At 43.3% G+C, this 16,535-nt stretch overlaps 1 long non-coding RNA gene across 1 annotated transcript; it reads right to left on the reverse strand.

The window, feature by feature from the left end:
• Positions 1-5,532: 5,532 nt before the first annotated feature.
• Positions 5,533-11,456, reverse strand: LOC308467715. The gene is made up of 5 exons (XR_013981262.1): positions 11,339-11,456; positions 10,503-10,541; positions 9,683-9,777; positions 7,037-7,090; positions 5,533-5,725 (listed from the first exon to the last, which is right to left on the reverse strand). It is a non-coding gene; the product is annotated as an uncharacterized lncRNA (long non-coding RNA).
• Positions 11,457-16,535: the final 5,079 nt, after the last annotated feature.

A 16,535-nucleotide genomic window follows, 5' to 3' on the forward strand; every position in this document is an offset into this window, starting at 1 on the left:
TCCCCTTACTTTTTAGGAAGGAAAAAGTGAGTCTTATAGAGCAAAAAATACGGTAAATCAAATTGTTTTAAATCACAATTTAAATCACTATTCAGTGAGACTTGATTTAAATCGTTTTTAAAAAAGAAAGACTCATTCTTGCTGGTATAATCTTAATATTTACAACCAGATGAAGGTTTCGTTTTTTGGAATAATAAGTAGTATTTACAGTTTATATCAAAAATTACTGATTTAGTTATACTATTAGAAAGGCATATACAATTATGAAATTATTGTGAGGTTTAATAAGTTAACTGTTTATATTTGGACAGTTTTTCTGCTGTACTTTATTTCCTTAATAACAATTAAACAATTTATTTAACTAAAAGAATAACATTATAGCATCTGTATCCATGTTTGTTAGCTGATGTGGTTAAACAATTTTTTTTAAAAGAAAACTTAGACTGAGTTTTAGCACACATGAAAAACTTGAAACAAATCCTTATTTCCTGTTGAATAGCCTTTGGACTATAACGTAACTTAAATATAAAAACTATCTTTTGAAAGATTTTCCCTCCAAAAGCATTTTATTTTAAAAATCCAATTTAAATTTTAAAAAATCCGATTAAAAATTTTTAAAATCTGATTTTTGATTTTTTTAAAAAATCATTGATTTTTATCCACTCTGCCTGGAAGGAAGTCCCATTGAATTCAGTAGAAGGTACTTCTAAATAAGCATGTGCAGTCCTGGCTTAGAATAAAATACTTAGGGTTGCGTGACACATACAGCCTTGCTCTGGATGTTTCGCCACTTGTGGGAGTGGAAGCAGGCTTCCATCAAGCCAAAACATGAGGGAATTGTGGGGAATTGTTGATGAGACTCCATCATCTGTGCAAAATTCTCATCTTTCCAAAGCCTGCAGGTGGGTGGACTGCTATTTAGAAGAACTCACTGTAGACAGAAATGCTAACCAGCTCTTAAATTGGGACAAATATGTAATCTGTGGGGTTCTCCTCACCACCATCACCGTCATGTACTTAAGGCACTGCGTGAATCATACTTGTTTTAATGATTCAGCAATCACAGGGAGTCTGAACACCAGCTTTTGCACACGTCGGGAGGTTGCTACATAACAGGAACTTTCAAGTTATGTCACAGCAAAGCCTACCTTCTCAGCAAGGGAAGAACAAAACATTTATGGAGTTCTATGTCCTTCCAAAGCACTTTGGTCAAGCCTAGAGACCTACAACCCACCCTGTGGGCTTTTCCCAAGGTGTACCTTCAAGTGCATTTAAAAAGCAGGTTCCAATTGTAGAAAAATGAAACTTTTCTGGGAAAGAATGCAATTGATGCACCAACATGCGGAAAACCATGAAGCCTTTTCACAAAAACAGAAATGTTTCTACAGATCTGATAAATTTTGGGAAAGGAACTCTTGCAGGTAATGTTGCCCATTAAAAAGTGGGGGAAGCAGAACTGGATTTTGATTGTTTTGTACTTTTAGCAATAGAGCTGTGAGAAGTCGCTTCTGGCATGAAAACCATCAACATAGTTTCTAATCATTATGTGCATCGCGCAAGTGCAGGCAACGACTGATTCAGCAAAGATATGACAGTCCGGTCAGGTTGACCTGGCTTGCAGTTCAGCTCTTTATGGCTCATCCTCCTTTCCCAAGTGGCTTTGGTCACATTCACACACCATCCATTTGAAGCACATGACTTCTCCCAAAGAATCCTGGGAATTGTAGTTCACCCCTCACAGAGATTGCGATTCTCAGCACTCATAACAAACTGTACTCCCCAAGGTACTTTGAAGGAAGCCACGCACTTTCTTTGAAGACCTCTTTTTCCCTCTCTCTGTCCTTTGGTTCAAACCCTTGCCTCTGACCATGTGCCTTTTCAATCCCTTGAAATAGCAAAGCATAGTTACATTTAATTTTGAAAAATATATATATATCATCTGTCTGGTTCTCTCCACGTCATACAGAAAATTACTTTGAGGACTGGAGGAAAGCTGGCAAGGTGGTGTCCCAGTTACAGGAAAAGGGGTTTCTGGGGATCAGTGCTGGACCCTCTTGCTAGGGCCATGGGTTTAAGGATTCCCAAGGATGCCAGCCACTAGAATCTCCCTGATTCTTCTTCCTCATAAGAACTTTGCTTTCTGGCCAGCTCACAAATTTTATAGACACTGATTATGACCGCTACAAACTAAATGGGCTCATGTGCTTCTGTTGCTGCTACTATTAAACCCATTTCACAACAAGCTGCATCTACTGGTAGTCATTCACATGATAGCTATCCAAATGCCAAAACCACAGATACCTTCCCTTCCATAAGGGTGCCCTACCGTAACATTCCTCCGAGTATTCAGAACAGAAATCCATTAGAATACAATCACAACATTGCTACCCAGATGTTATTTGACATGGTTTTTAGAGTTTTAGATCTTCATGACATGCACACTTAGATGCAGACCAACAATACAGACTTTGTTTTTCAGACAGTGCCTGACGCACAGAGATCCTGTAATTATTCCTCTATGCGTGAGCTCGCCTGAGTATTTCTTATAATTAAGTAAGATGCTGCTATGGTTGTTGTTCAGATGTTCTGTTCAGGGACTCCTAAAGAAAACCTGTGTGTGATGACATGGTTATATAAATATGAGTGGATGCATGTAAACAAGATATCTCTTAAGTAATCATTACTGGCTCTCTTGCTTTCTCTGCTCCACCCTTCAATGCCTTATATAACAGGCATTTGGTTTATATACTGGTTATTTTATGCAAGGTTGTGTGTCAAAGGGGGTAATGAAATACATGTGGGTGTTTTTCAATCCTAGTAAAGGGATTGGCTGGTTGGCTAGAACCCTGGAAAGGGTGTTACGTTATACAGCCAGGTTATACAGCAATCAATCACCTATACTTGGCCAATTTAAATAACAAAAAACCAGGCTCCTTTGGTAGGTTAAGCTGGGGTTAGCCAGTATGATGACCACCTGAGGTTGCTGGACTCCAAACTCCCATCATCCATGACCTTGCTGGCTGGAGCTGATGAGAATCCAATATCATTGGCTACCCCTGACTTGAATAGTTCTGCTGTCCAGACCCCAGAGCCTTAGAGCCATTAAGCTGCAAGGGACTTGAAGGTCATCTAGCTCATTCCATTCCCATTGCAGGGGGGGGGGGAAGGCAGGATATAAATATGATAAATGAATCTATGCCTAAAAGCACAAAGAGCTTCTCTCCAAATTGCCTTTCTACTGTCGATCCACATGACTTAAAAAAAACAACATTTTTTCTAATTGGGTTTCAAGATAAGAATACAAATATAAAGAAAAAAGAAAACCTATAACCAAACTTATCCCCTGCAACATTAGAATCATAGGGAAATGACTGCTTGAGACCAGTGTGACTTGCCACAAAGCAAGTTCAGAGCTCAGTAGGAACTGGAACTTAGGTGATCCAAGTCTATGAGTCTCCACATGTGGAATCAGAGAAACCCACAACAAAACACATTCCCCTCTTCTACTTTATAGAAGTAGACATGCTTCATTTATGTAAAATGGATTCAAGTTGCAAGAGATTCCAACTAAACATCAGGAATAGCTTTTTAACAGTAAGACCTCTTTGACAATAGAACAGTCTCCCTTAGAAGATAGTGGACTCTCCTTCCTGGAAGGTTTTTAAGCAGAGGTTGGATGGCCACCTGTCGTGCATGATCTAGTTGAGATTCCTGCATTGCAGGGGGTTGGACTAGAATCATAGAATCATAGAGTTGGAAGAGACCACAAGGGCCATCGAGTCCAACCCCCTGCCAAGCAGGAAACACCATCAGAGCACTCCTGACATATGGTTGTCAAGCCTCTGCTTAAAGATCTCCAAAGAAGGAGACTCCACCACACTCCTTGGCAGCAAATTCCACTGTCGAACAGCTCTTACTGTCAGGAAGTTCTTCCTAATGTTTAGGTGGAATCTTCTTTCTTGTAGTTTGGATCCATTGCTCCGTGTCCGCTTCTCTGGAGCAGCAGAAAACAACCTTTCTCCCTCCTCTATGTGACATCCTTTTATATATTTGAACATGGCTATCATATCACCCCTTAACCTCCTCTTCTCCAGGCTAAACATGCCCAGCTCCCTTAGCCGTTCCTCATAAGGCATCGTTTCCAGGCCTTTGACCATTTTGGTTGCCCTCCTCTGGACACGTTCCAGTTTGTCAGTGTCCTTCTTGAACTGTGGTGCCCAGAACTGGACACAGTACTCCAGGTGAGGTCTGACCAGAGCAGAATACAGTGGCACTATTACTTCCCTTGATCTAGATGCTATACTCCTATTGATGAGGCCCAGAATTGCATTGGCTTTTTTAGCTGCCGCGTCACACTGTTGGCTCATGTCAAGTTTGTGGTCAACCAAGACTCCTAGATCCTTTTCACATGTACTGCTCTCAAGCCAGGTGTCACCCATCTCTCATTTTTTTTGCCCAAGTGCAATACTTTACATTTCTCCCTGTTAAAATTCATCTTGTTTGTTTTTGCCCAGTTCTCTAATCTGTCAAGGTCGTTTTGAAGTGTGATCCTGTCCTCGGGGGTGTTAGCCACTCCTCCCAGTTTGGTGTCATCTGCAAATTTGATCAGGATGCCCTTGAGTCCATCATCCAAGACTAGATTACTTTTGGGCTCCCTTTCCAACTCTACAGTTCTGTGATTTCCCCTCTCGCTCCCACATTACTTTTTGATGAGCTCTGAGACCCCTAACATCTTCTCTGCTTTGTTAGGGATCAAACAACTTCACCTGAACACTTGTTTGACATTTAGGATTAAAGATAGTAGCGTCTAATTTGCAGCTCCTGCACAGGTCTCTTCCAGTATCCTCCCCTCCCCACTTTGTGAAGCAATTTTTTTTATTTAAAAAAAGTACATACCCGTAGTAGTCATTAGTTAAGAACAAACTCAGCAGGAATGTTCAAACATGTTTGGCTAAATGTTTGATGAGCATAAGATGAGACCTTATGAGAATGCGTATTATATTTCCTTCATGTGGGGGGTGGGGGGAGAATCCTGACTTGCCTGGGATCCAGTAATTGTTTCTACATGTGCAGATAACCGTTAGCATATGCAAAATCTGTGTCCTCTCTTCTGTTCTGGGGTTGTCCCCAACCTTCCAGAGCAGGATTAGGGACTGTGGGGTGGGAGACGCCGGGGGGGGGGGAGAGGAGGTGTGGGAAAGTTCCATTGCACAATTGGACCACGTTTCATAATTACTTAACAAGTGCCAGAAGCCTAGCCTGCATGCTTAATGCATTTTTGTTTTCCTTTGGGCACTGTGGAATCATGCTGAAAAAGGCTTGACAAGCATCCATTAGATAAGATTTAGAGTATAGATGCAGCAGTTTTGTAGCACCAGCTGGTGGCACTGCTACCTCACTTTTATACAGCTGATTATGCCATCCTTCCTGCAACAGGGTATTCCACAATGTGAATCCTACCACAATGGTATTTAGTTATTATCACCTTTCACTAAGGCTAGAAGCAGATTGCTTATGAAGGGAGAATTAAACAAGAGTATTAAGTTTTAATGGAAAACAAAACAAATACACTTCGTTTTACATGCATTGAACCCAGACACTTCTTCCTTCCTTTCCAAATGCCCTGAAGACATTCTTAGGCAACTCGGCTCATGTCCTCTGCTAGTTGTTGGCTGCCCCAAATTTAATCCTTTTCCTTCTTTTTCTTCTTGTCACCACTGCGAGCCTGCGGCATACAAGAAGAGAGAATGTAATTTGGAGCTGAGGAACATTTCACAATCCCTCAACCTTCTTTCGCCTTTCATTATGATAACCACATTCCAAAAAGCAGAGGCTTCTGTCAGTTCAAGCAGGGATATTTTTTATCAGGGACAGTTTTCATCCTCGCTGCCATTGCTTCTCTTTTCTTCAGAGACAGAAGTGCTTTTGCACCTGAGACCACACAGTTTCTCAGTGTATCTGCCCAGAGCATGCAAATACAGGGTGATGATAGCAAGAAGGAGGGCAGTCTGGCCCATCCACCAGCCAAAGAAGGAGCAATTATAGGAAACTGCTTACTCCCCCCCCCCCTTCCCTGCTAGAAAAAACACATTCAGCTTCAGCTGCCAGTTGCACTGGGACTTCAAAGGAATCATCTGCCAACTGACCATCCATTGGTAACAGGACTTAAAAGTGTGGTGTGGGTTTCAGGCTTGTAAATGTCCATACATTATTGAAGTCTACTGTAAGCCACCTTAACGATCTTCCAATCTTAAGGTGGGATATAAATATTCCAATACTTCTCACAGGGGTACTAAAACCTTCATTTGGTTTGTACCACTTCAGACTGCCATTGGGTGTGGATGGGGGTGTTATGTGATTGTGTGATTCTCCATACAGTGGTACCTCGGTTTACGAACAGCCCTGTTTACGAACTATTCAGTTTACGAACTCCACAAAACTGGAAGTAGTGTTCCGGTTTGCGAACGGAAGCCGAACAGTGGAAGGGCACCGGTGGTGGGAGACCTCATTAGGGAAAGCATGCCTCGGTTTAAGAACAGGTTTTGTTTAAGAACGGACTTCAGGAACGGATTAAGTTCGTAAACCAAGGTACCACTGTACAATGAAACCCCCACAGCATAAACTGGCATGTCAAGGAGATGGGTGGTTGTTGATACCACGGAGTGCCTTGCAACATGAAAGTCCACAACTGAAGTCTGAAGTGGTACAGCCCAGACAAAGGTTTACGTCCTCTCTGAAGGACTAGACTGTGTCTGCTGCTAGTACATTGGCAGTGAATACAGGCAGGGCTGCCAATTAGCTTTCCAGCAGGCCTACTGAAAGGCAAACATTTAGAAAGTGGCTCTTTCTTTAACTTGGATAAAAAGTGGGGGGGGGGAGTGTTGTCTGCTAAAATAATATGGGACCAAATAATAATCAGCCTCAGCCTCAGCCTCAGCCTCAGCCTCAGCCTCAGCCTCGGCATCGGCATCGGCATCCCTACCTACCTGCCAGCAGCTGAACCCCTTCCCATTCAGTCTACCAAGCATCTCATTACCTTTTCAGAATCGCTGTCTGAGCTGCTGCTGCTGTCATCATCTTTCCCATCATGCTAGGGAGCAAAAACCAAGCGATTAGACCAGTGGTGGTACAGAACACAGAACTTGGCAGTCACAGGAACATACCATTGTTCCACCTGGCTTGCATCATCTAGCCTGACTTACAGCAGCTCTTCAGAGTTTGAGACAGGGGTCTCTCCCAGCCCTACCCTGGACATGCCAGGGATCAGATCTGCAGCCTTTGGCATACAAAGCGTCTGCTCTGCCTCTGAGCCACAACCATCCCCCTTGCTTAGGGGAAAAAACAGCTTTGTATATACAGTAGAAGGCATCAGATTCAATCCTGGTATCTCTAGAAAGGCCTGGGAAAGACTCATGGGGAGCTGCTGCTAGTCAGTATATTTGTTTCTTCAATTTCTTACTCACCCTTCCCTATAAGGACACAACAACAACATAAATTTAAACAAAAGCAGCCATTTAAAAACCACCAACCCCAAACAGCCATACTTTTCAGGCAGGTCATAAAAACAACATTCCTTGGCTGTCAGGGTAAGGAGATGCATTGTCAGCCTATGCTGAAAGCTATACAGCATCACGGACTGGGTGGATGCAGTCATAATGGGGGAAAAGAGAAACCAGAGAACCTAAACTGACAGATCCATCCATCCCTACCATCACAAGACATATGGCAAATTTGGGGAATTTTTTTTTTTAAATGTGGCCGATAAATGGATGGGAATCTTTTGAGATTTTGAATCCTCGACATTTGCCAAAGCTTACATAAATGAACAAAGCCTACTGCATCTTGCAGGATGAGAAGGTAACTGAAAGAAGGCACCTGGGGCCGAATTAGCATCTTGACTTCAATGCATGTTGATGCACTTTGTGCCAGTCATGGACTTCTATGCTGTGATGTGGGAACATGAAAGTGGATTCTGAAGGGTAAAAAAAATCACCGCACTCTCATTCTAGCCTAAAAGCTCACTCATCATGCGCCCTTTGAAAGATGCTACACACCCATCCAGCTGTTTTCCCCCTACATTTCGCAACAGCGTCTTTCTATCTCCCTATTAAATGCTGAGTTCTGTAGGCATTTTCCCCGATTAAAAATTTCCCTTTAGTTATCCAAGCTGGGCCCAGGTTGACTCACATACAGAGCAGGGAGGAAACAGTCAGCTGAACTGCATTGCTTTCAAAGGTCTTAAGAAAACAAGTGATGAATCATAGCCAAATAGTGATTGTGGCATGTCATGTCTTGCAGACCCACTGTGTGGGAGCCTCACAGTTAGATAAACAATTCTTCTCAGCAGTAGTTTACCAAGATGCACAATCTGAGCCAGTGTCTGTAAAAGACTCTGAGTTTTAAGCCTTCTTTCATAGCCTCCAGTCATAGGCCTTTATTCCAAACTTTCACTACCCTTCACATTCCTATATCTTTCTTCTTGCCACCTAGACTCACATTGGCACAGAGAATATAAAAGTGAAGCAACTACTGTATATATCTTTTTGAAGTGTTACACAAATAAATGAATTTCCTGATCTGCGTAAATGTATTCCTCTTGGAGGATGTTGGTAGAATGTGGTCAGTCCTTTGCGGCCACTGACATCACCTATAATTTGAACTCCCATTGTAGGACAAATTCTCACAAACTGCAACATCATGTAATTAATTGGATCAATGCAGCTTTACAGGAGCAGCTGCTGCCTCAGAGTGATAAATAGTTCTGCCATCTGAGCAGAAGAAACGAGCTTGCAGTAGCTCTGATGTGATGATTTCATATGGCACAGACAGTGAATGAGCTATTAAAGATTTCCATGCTACTTCATAAAATTGGATTGTGTTTACTGTATTGATTTTTGCAAATTCATGCATCAGGATATACAAAGCTAGCCAATGACCATCATTCTGTGGGGCATTTGGAATGGTTTTAAAGAGTACTAGTAATCTAAATTTTATTCACACTAGATACACTGAAATTAATGAACATGACTAAGGTCCATTACTTTCAATGGGTCTATTCTCACTGGCGGAGGAAGCTGGGGGCAGGGGGAATGCACCGTCCCCAGCAGCGCAATCCTGGTGGGGTGCCATCGCAGCTGCCCCCCTGTCCATGCTGGGCACCACACCCCCGCAGGCAGCAGGCCACGCCCCCAGAACGTGCGCCACACCCCCGGGATGAACGCCAGCCACACCCACGCCTGCTCTCCTCCCCCCCAGTGCTGGAGCATGAAACTCCGCCACTGTCTACTCTAAGTAAAACTTACTTGAAAACCACTCAAAGGCTTTCAGGACATTGTACTGAGGAATCATCTGTCTCACCAAATGAAACAGACTGAAGGTGTGTATGCATAACCATTTACTCCGATTCCAGTGCTCTCTCACCACTGATGTTTGAAGCCATGTGCACCCTGACAATCACCACAGTCTGTATCTATTTTGTAGTTTGATGAAACCACCTTACATCAGACTTCAGAGTTAAGCTGAGATGTGTGCATTTGAGACATTCGCAGGTGACAACTCATGAACAGGTGACAGCTTCACTTGAGGGACTTGAAGGGAACCAAGCAAGTAAATGTGCATTGGGTGGAGACATGCCTCCCAACTGTAAGAAAAGCCACCTCTAATTCAGCATCCTTTTTCTTACCTTTTTCTCCTTTTTCTTTTTCTTATCTTTCTTCTCACCCTCTTTGTGGCTTTTTTCCTTTTCTTTTTCCTTTTCCTTCTCGTCTCTCCCAAACACTAATGGTTATGAGATGAAAGAAAACAGAGAAACAGGAAGCAGAGATGCTGTGACATTTACAAAGTGAAGTCAAAGATCCATCACCTTCATCTGCATTCCCCAGCCAAGAAAACTTCCAAACACTATTGCAGTGGTAGCCATCCTTGCTTTTGCCAAGTGTGCCACATGCCAAGGCTTTGCAGGTCTGCTTTTCTGCTATAGGCACTTTACCAAAGGCCCTTCAGCCTTCAGTCTAGGAATGCCACAAACCACTGTTGTGTATGCCACAACTTGGTCATCCATGCTTTTTTGCAAAGATGGGGAACCTATAGCTCACCAGGTGAAATGCCCTGCTGCTGCCCACACAATGGGGGAACAAGCTTCGTAAGGAGTCTCCCCTGCTAGGTGGTGGGGGAAATCCATTCCAGATCCCCTCCCTCCCACCGGCCAAGGGGTTTTGCATATCCTTTCAGGAGAAGCCAGTGCAAAGCCCTACCACACTACCATGTGGTGGAACCCTTCTCGCTGACTAGTAGGAGGGGAGGCATTCCACAGAGCTTTGCCACCAGTCCCTCTCTGCCCCTAGAGGCTGGGAAGACCAACTGCAAAGCTGGGCAGCGGAATAGGGTAATGCTGCCTGAGAGGTGCTGCCTGAGGCAACTGCCTCACCCAGCTTCATGTACAGTAACTACTTCTTTGTTAACAGAAGTATTCTCAGTATAGATACAAAGCAAAAGTGACCCACCTTTTAAAATGGAAGACATTCTTCAGTCGTGATGCAGCTCTTGCCAGGAGGAAATGTAGATGTATTAGTATTTAAACCTGTTTCCTAAGGCCACACAATGCACATTCCCAGTATATCAAGGGGACTGGTAAGGATTTGGAAGGGGTAGGAGAAAAAGACTGTGAAAAGGTTATTGGAGGCAAGGGGATTTTTACATGGGAGACAAAATATTTCTGCCATGGGGTTGCTCCAAATACCCTGATTTAAATTGTCTTCAGGAGACTTGCCTTGAGAGAGTATATATCATCCTAGCACATACAAAAGAATCTGGTTTTGCCTGTTATTGGCCTCACCCACCTCCACCACTATATAACATACCCGGACAGAGTAGCCAGCACTGGATAAGCAAATTGACTAATTTTGTGTAGCAAAAGAGGAAAAGTTTAGTTCCTCCCGATTCCCCAGCTAAGGCTGAATAAACCAGCAAAACCACTACAGAGGAACTCAGGCACATAAAGTCAATGCAAATTTCACCATCCTGCATATGCTTATTTTCCTATGCAAATCTGGCAAGCCCTAACTTTTACTTCTCCTGTAGATTTGTCTCTGGGTGAAGTCTTAATCCACAACTGAGACAGCATCTTTCTCCCCCTAAAAGGTGAAGAACCTATACCGCAAGGCAAAAATGTCCCAAACCTTAGTTCAGTAGGTGATATGTAATGCAAACAGCCTAAAATCAATAGACTCCTTCAAAATGCATGTGCAAAATATAGCGTCTTCTATAAGCACAGAATGAGAATCAAGTTAAATTTTCTTAATGGGAGAAAAGGAAAGCAGGTAAAGGAAAGCAAGCTCACCTGGTAGGGAAGAAAGAAAAGCAGCCTTGCCTCTCCAATGTTCTTTTGACCTATGGAACTTCCGTCCCTGCCGCCTTGTCATTTGTGCTCTCTCCTCCCATATTGCAACATGGACAAGAAGAAAAACTTGTTCCACCCACCCCAGGCACCACACACAATCAGGGAGTGTCCTTTTCGTAGATTCTGTCCTTGCTCAGGCAAACCTCATTCTGTAATCCTGGCATACTTTCTACCAGAAAGGTCTGGTTCAAAGCAGTTAGAACAATTCTGCATCACATTTGAGATATCTTTCCCTTATTGCTCCACAGTTAGAATTAAGCCACTGAATCAAATGGTGGTCAGCTGCAGGGCAGCCCAATACTATTGGCCACCTGAGTCAAAGGACCGTCTTGCATCTCCCCACTCCCCATTCCACGTACAAGAGCTGATTGCAGAGATAGTTGAATCTTGCTAACCTTAAGGGATAGCAGTCTCCTAAGGTCAGCAGGCTGGTTGAAGGAGTGTAGTGTAAGCTGCAGGTCTCAGCACTGGCTTCCTCACTCTGTGATGGGTGAAATCTTCTCTTGATTCAAGAACTTGTTTTTTATTTATCAACTTTGCGGGGGGATGTCCCAGAGTTCTCTCCTGGCTCATAGAGTTTATTCACTCATTTCATTCTTATCCCACCCTTCCTCTAAGAACTCAGGGTAGCATATAAGATATATACCCCTCCAGCTTTGATCCACAAAACAATCCTGCAAGGTAGGTCAGGATGAGAGTGGCTGGTCCAAGATCTGAACTAAGGATAGAAACATCTACACATCTCTGGGGCATGTAATACAGTCGTACCTTGGAAGTCGAATGGAATCCGTTCCGGAAGTCCGTTTGACTTCAAAAACGTTCGGAAACCAAAGCACAGCTTCTGATTGGCTGCAGGAAGCTCCTTCAGGAAGCTGTGGAAGCCCCGTTGGATGTTCAGCTTCCAAAAGAACGTTTGAAAACCGGAACACTCACTTCCAGGTTTCGATCGTTCAGGAGCCGATTTGTTCAGGGGCCAGTGCGTTCAAGATCCAAGGTATGACTCTATCAGCAGCTTTAAAGGATTGTTCCCTGCAGGCCATAAACAAACAAATATTCTGAGCTAGGCAACTTCACTGTGGACTTTGTTGTCTGCTCTAGGTGGCTGCTGCTCCCGCGACAGGTATCCCATCTGTGCAAGTGACTTGATGGCATGTTCCTCTTGTGTTTCACTTGCAGCTTCTTTGCTTTGCAAGGGCAACCTGCCTATTAGGGTCCAAAGCAGTAATAAAGTAGAAGCCAGAGGAAGAAGCCGTTATGTTGCTTTCTGCCCAGAAATACCACTTCATTATGAAACGTTAGGATGGAGAACTAGGAATAATGTAGTATACTATTTTATTATTAACAAAAGGCACCTTTGGGGTGTGGATTTGTATGCAGTAGTATTACTATTCCTAGAATGACCTCATTCAAAACCGCAAACTGTAGTCAACACATCCATTCCTTTTCAGTATCACACCCACCACCTTCCCTCCAGGGTCACTATTTATCTGATGATCTGCCTTTCCATGCAGATAAATAGGTGATGTGTTGCCCACTGCTAGCATGGAGGAAATTTTTTATTATACACTGACTTCTGTTGTCACATTAGGGAAAACACAAGCGCCTGTATATTTCCCTTTGTGGGGCAGACAGTTGCTTAGATGACATTTGAATCGGCAAACTACCCTCTCCTCCTTCCTGGGCACAAGGCTGCCAGTCTCAATTCCCTCCTCCTCCATCTGAAGGTGCTTTTTTGGGGGGGGGAGAAATACGTTTAGGGAGAATGGAGACCCACTTGCAAATCTCCATCATCTCTTCTAATTTGACCATCATAGAAAGCCTAACCACAAGTACATGTAACACATGTGTTTCACAGGGGCAGACTTTAGTCTTTCAAATTTCAATGGCACCCTGTGCAAGGCCAAAACTCGGCACCCTCCCACGTCTTGCCTTCCATCCTGATCAATTCACTGCCATATTTTTGATATCCTGCAGCACCCGCTAGGCTCAACACCCAGTTCAGAACTCATCGTACTGCCCTAAATCCGCCTTTGTGTTTCACTTTCACTACATTTTACTTTTAGAAAGTGCTTCTAGTCTTACCATTTGTTCTCGGCACTCTGAGTATTGCCAGTTGCTTGCCTGGCTGATGAAGCCCACACTGTCAGCAGATGTTCATAACTGACGACATTCATGTCATTCATTGTAGAAAATGTGGCCAGTAGCCATATTGTTTGAGGGGCCAATCATTCACAACACTTCATTTCTGTTTCAGGTTAGGAAAAATCACTTAACGTTTTTGACAGCTCCGTAATATGACATGAATTCAATTTTTTCTCAGCTGTTGACAGTGGATAGATTTCCATGGAATCTACTTAACAGGCTTATTAAATCTGATGCATCTGGTCCTGCTTAGCACTCCTGTCCTTTTTTCTTTAAGTATTACATGCTGTACTTAGTAAGTCGCATACTAAACATACCAAGCTGGCCCTTTAATTTTGGAGCAGTCGTTAAAACAAAAGGGAATGGGCTTGCTTCCCTCTCCCCATTCTGATGTGACTAAGTGTGTACAGGTAGGAAGCAAGGCTTGGGGAAAGATTGTGGACAGCTGGCCACGTCAGAAGCCATTGTTGTTTCAGGCGGTACCAGACCTCCAGCAGGGATAGGATGAGTGTACGAATGCACAGAAGCGACAAGCAAATAGTGCTACGGAATTGCTTTTATTAGCTGCATAATAGAAAAGAGATGTTATGTGGCCTGCAAATGGTACAATTATATTTGCATTGGGGAGATATTTCCTGCCCAGGAGCGGGGAACTTTTGACCCTCCAGATGATGTTGGACTCCAACTCCCATCAACCCAAGCAAATATGGCTAATGGTCAGGGATGATAGGCGTTCTAGTCCAACCACAGGTTCCCTATCCCTGCTTTAGAATAGCACGTTCTGTCTTCTTAAATTCAAATTTACATGGCTGATATCGCAGACATACACAAGCCTATGTTTGCTCAATCCCTGCTCAACATGCATCAGGTTTCCTGTTTTATGGAACCACCTTACTACTTCTATAACATATTTGTATGTGCATTTACTTTCAGATCAGGGCCTGCTTTTGAAAATGGTGCATACCTAAAACCCAGAGTCAACATATTCCTATGCTTTCTCACAGTATCAGGTAAGCAAGTCTCCGTGTCTCGAGGGATGATATAATCCACTTTTTAATAGGCAGGTACAAGCAGGTTCGGGGATGTGGGTGGCGCTGTGGGTTAAACCACAGAGCCTAGGATTTGCCGATCAGAAGGTCGGTGGTTCGAATCCCCGCGACAGGGTGAGCTCCCATTGCTCGATCCCTGCTCCTGCCAACCTAGCAGTTCGAAAGCACGTCAAAGTGCAAGTAGATAAATAGGTACCGCTCCAGCGGGAAGGTAAACGGCGTTTCCGTGTGCTGCTCTGGTTCGCCAGAAGCAGCTTAGTCATGCTGGCCACATGACCCGGAAGCTGTACACCGGCTCCCTCGGTTTGTAAAGCAAGATGAGCGCCGCAACCCCAGAGTCGGTCACGACTGGACCTAATGGTCAGGGGTCCCCTTACCTTTACCTTTACAAGCAGGTTCAACTACTTAAATGTAGAGGCTTAGGGCCACTTCCTAGACCCAGGCCCTGCTTAAGATGATGGATTACAATAGGTTTAAGCATGCTTAACTCTCAATTAGATTGTAGCTATGGAGGGAATGGCTAGAAACAGAGACAATTGGTCAATACTGGAAACTGAGAATATCTATATTATTTTCAAAGCATTTACCGATAATTTAATGAACACAAGACCATGCTGAATCAGGCCAATGGCCCATCCAGTCCAGCATCCTGTTCTCACAGGGGGCAGACCAGATACCTGTGGGAAGCAGGACATGAGGCACAATGGAACTGGGCTCACCTGCGATTCCCAGCCACCAGTATTCAGAGGCACACTGCATCTGGCAGTGGAGGTAGAACACAGCCCTTGAGACTAGAAGCCATGCATAGCCTTGTGCTCCATGAACTGGGGTAATCCTCTTCTAAAGGCATCCAAGTTGATGGTCCTCACTGCTTCTTGCGGACAGTGAGTTCCATAGTTCGACTATGCAATGTATAAATAAGTCCTTTTGTTTTATCGGTGCTGAATCTTCTGACATTCAGCTTCAATGTTCACAAGTTCCGGTGTTAGGAGGGAGCAAAAATATTTCTCTATCCACTTTCTCCAACCCATGTAATGTCACCCTCTTACTCACCTTATCTCTAAACTAACAAGTCCCCAAATAACGCATCTTTTCCTCTTAGGGGAATTGTGTTTTTTTTTAACCTATGGTCTTAAGATGCAATTTACTTCCACTTATCTTTTCAATGTATTTTTTATATAAAAATGTTTGTGTGTGTTATTTTCACTAATGTGTGAATTTATCTTAGTATACATATGTTTGTACACATCACTGGCATTGCAAAACGCAGAGAAGTTTGAATTTGGAGGCTGGATGTTTTTTGGTTCACATATTGATTTGGATTGGCGCAAATCAGGTAAGCTCACCTTTAAGCATGAACGGAGTTGAACTTTTCCTCCAGTAAAGGCATTAAGATTGTGGGAACAGCCTTTAAAGTAAATTCTGATTGGCTACAGAGACTGACATCCGAGATGCAGCACCTCTCACAATTGGACAAAATAGCTGTCCCTCTCCATCGAGGGGTCAGCTTTTACTGCTCTCAAATCCCCATAAATAGATGAAGTCTCATGTCAGTATTTCTTTTCTTCCTATAATCATCAAAGTCACTCTTAGAATCTCTTCTACTCTGAAACTCAATACGCTCTTGAAGCAAGTAAAATATAAATAGAAGGTTTAAAGAAGGTTTATTGTTAAGCTAGAATTTCACAAAGCTTTCTTACGTCCTGTGTCCTCTGGGCATTAGGAAGTATAGTCAAAGCTCCTTACTGTTTTAACGTTTCTAGAGCTGGGATGAAGATAGGACTCCTTGGAAGTAGGACTTGACAGCTAGAATATTCAGTCTAGGATTAGCCTATGGTGGCAGACCATTACAATTCTTTTCTGTGAGTATCTTTATACAAAAAAGAGCCCCAACCACCCAGTAACACCAGCTAGCATAATTCAGCTCCAAGCTTCAATCTTATACA

Source organism: Podarcis pityusensis (assembly GCF_964106645.2).
Source record: "Podarcis pityusensis genome assembly, chromosome: 2".
Taxonomy (NCBI): Eukaryota; Metazoa; Chordata; class Lepidosauria; order Squamata; family Lacertidae; genus Podarcis; species Podarcis pityusensis.